Source organism: Octopus bimaculoides, chromosome 20, assembly GCF_001194135.2.
Source record: "Octopus bimaculoides isolate UCB-OBI-ISO-001 chromosome 20, ASM119413v2, whole genome shotgun sequence".
NCBI lineage: Eukaryota > Metazoa > Mollusca > Cephalopoda > Octopoda > Octopodidae > Octopus > Octopus bimaculoides.
The window spans coordinates 18,785,323-18,787,821 of record NC_069000.1 but is presented as its reverse complement, the minus strand read 5'-3'; the positions used below and the strand labels follow the sequence as shown (position 1 = coordinate 18,787,821).

General features: G+C 37.5%; 1 long non-coding RNA gene across 1 annotated transcript in view; it reads left to right on the top strand.

Moving 5' to 3' along the window:
- The first annotated feature begins 1,528 nt into the window (after positions 1-1,528).
- Positions 1,529-2,499, top strand: part of LOC128250352 (uncharacterized) — a 31,926-nt gene continuing 30,955 nt past the window's right edge. Inside the window, exon 1 of the long non-coding RNA XR_008266383.1 lies at positions 1,529-1,622. This is a non-coding gene — a long non-coding RNA (uncharacterized LOC128250352). The remainder of the gene's footprint in view (positions 1,623-2,499) is intronic.

Below are 2,499 nucleotides of genomic sequence, written 5' to 3'. Positions count from 1 at the left end.
TTGTAGGGTGGAACATAACTGCTTTTGGACTCATTGGTGGCGGGAGGGGGTCTTCTTGAAATTCAAGGAACCTGTGAAGATTTTTTTTTAAAGAAGGAAGCCAATCAAATATCCATGGTCCCGTCTTTGATTCTCCCATCCCTCACTTGTGGGCATTGCCACATACGGTGATTTATCATGTCATGTGTCAGTCAAAATCTGTTACTTTTTATGTTACTGTCCAGTTTGATTTTATACGTGGGTCCGTTGCTGTTGCCCAGTTGTCACTTGGATGAATGATTAATTGGACATTATGGTGATTTTGTTGCATGTTTTCCCTATATAAAACCAAGTTCATTTTCGATGAGACCATTTATTTATACATAAACATTATAATGATTACAAAAGTTATTTGCTGGAGGATGTAGCCCTGACTACCGGTAGATAGTCATATCCTGTGTTTGGCCAAGAACTGGCTACTATATTCATGTGGCGAAAAGTGGAAAATTTTGCGTTCATCGTTGACAAATGATCCTTTTTAATCTGAGGTCAAGTTTCGATCAAGAATCCTATCCTCTCAGGCACCGCTGAAACCACTGCATTGACTTCTCACACGTCTATATTTAGAGATATGTGTTGGCAGGAAGTCATGGAAATTTCCACTCGAAATTGTACGATTAAATAATCGCTGCTGAAATACCACTGGCTGACAATTGAGCTAACTTCTCTTGATATGTTGTACCCTATTTCTTGTTACTGAGCTAACGCGATTTCAATTCTAAACTGCGTTACACTATAATTGAAAGTATTTTAGCCGTGACTTTACCGCTTTTTATTCAATCATAGTCTAATATAGGAGCGGTTCCCAAACTTATTTTGCATCACAGACCGATTTTATACACAGATCAGAGAATCACTCGCATAACAAACACAATGAAGTGCATAATACATAATTTAGTTATTACATATATAATACATATATATTACATACACACACACACACACACACACACACACATACATACATACACACATACATACATACACACATACATACATACATACATAATGCAAAAACACTTGCAGACTACAACAGTCATAATATGAATAAAATTTTTTAAAATTATTCTTTCAAATGATCCTCGCTCTGGTACTAGTCCGTAGCCCGATGGATGGGGTTCCTGGCTATATAGGACTACGTAATTGAATGTGCCCTTCCGTTTATAAAGCTGTAAATTGTAAAATTAGGTGGGGGGGGGGTTAGCTATTATTTCTAGCAAGTCAAGTGACCACATAGAAGCTCCCCAAATGACCAGATTTCTGACATGTCGTTTGGCCTCAAATCAGCCCTGGTCTAGCAGACCAATTGTGAAAGACGTTCTAGCGGTAATCGTTCCGTCTCTTATTCACTCATAAGATATCTACGACTGCATAATCACATGTATCTTCCCCTTTTTAAAAATCGTTTAAGTGCAATTTGAGGGGGATTTGGTTACTTGTCTAGTAGTTGATTTATATTGTCGTCATCCGCCTTTACACTCCACCTGTTAATCCTGTTTGGCGATAGCTTCAGCATAGAGAAGGTATATAGTAAAGAAACTCACAAAGAAATACAATTGATGTACGTAGATTTTGAAAACAAGGTGGGCTGAATTTTGTTATGATAAAATCTATATTTCTATTTCCATTTATTGTTGACTTCGTTCCGTAATGAAAATGTAAACACAATAAGCAATTGTAACATAGAGATTATTGTTTATTCTATCTTCCTCACTTTTACACACACACACGCACTCTCTCTCTTTCTCTCTCCCCCCTTTCTCTCTCTCCCTCTTTCTCTCTTTTAACCCTGACCCACCACTTGCTTTTTGCTCTTTTTAACATTATTATTGTATTGTCAGTAGTCAAGTATTGGGATGGATGTAATGACTTGCCCCCACTCCTCAAATTGCTGTCCTAATGCCAAAATTAGTAAGAATTGTATTGTAGTAGTCATTTAAAAGTTATTTGGATTAGATGTGATCCGAAGTGAAGTAGCTTCATTCATCATCAAAAATGCCGATTAAGTGTGAGTTTGTTTATATTATAGGAAAGTTGGTTATACATCTTTAGATGTATACCTGACTTTCCTATATAAAATTAATGAATATAAACGGAACTCTGAACTCCAGACTATCAACTTGAACAACATTTATTCAGGTGGTAAATACATATATCTTTAGCTCTTGTTGTTACAGCTTCTATGTGTGTGAGTATAGTTGTTGGGACGTTGTTATGTAGATGTGAGCGAGCTGTCGAGCGTAAGTCCGAAAGATGTAGAGAGACAGCTTAACACGTAAAGAGACTGTCTCCAGAGTTGGAATGTTGGAGACACTCTTGACACGTCCATGCTCTATTGCTGGCCAGCAAGAAAGAGAATGAATTGAGCGGGAACGCTTGGTTGTTTAATTCCACGCATGCGTGAGACTACGCATGCGCACGGCGTTACTACAATATCATTGTGTTTTTGTCCTCAATTTC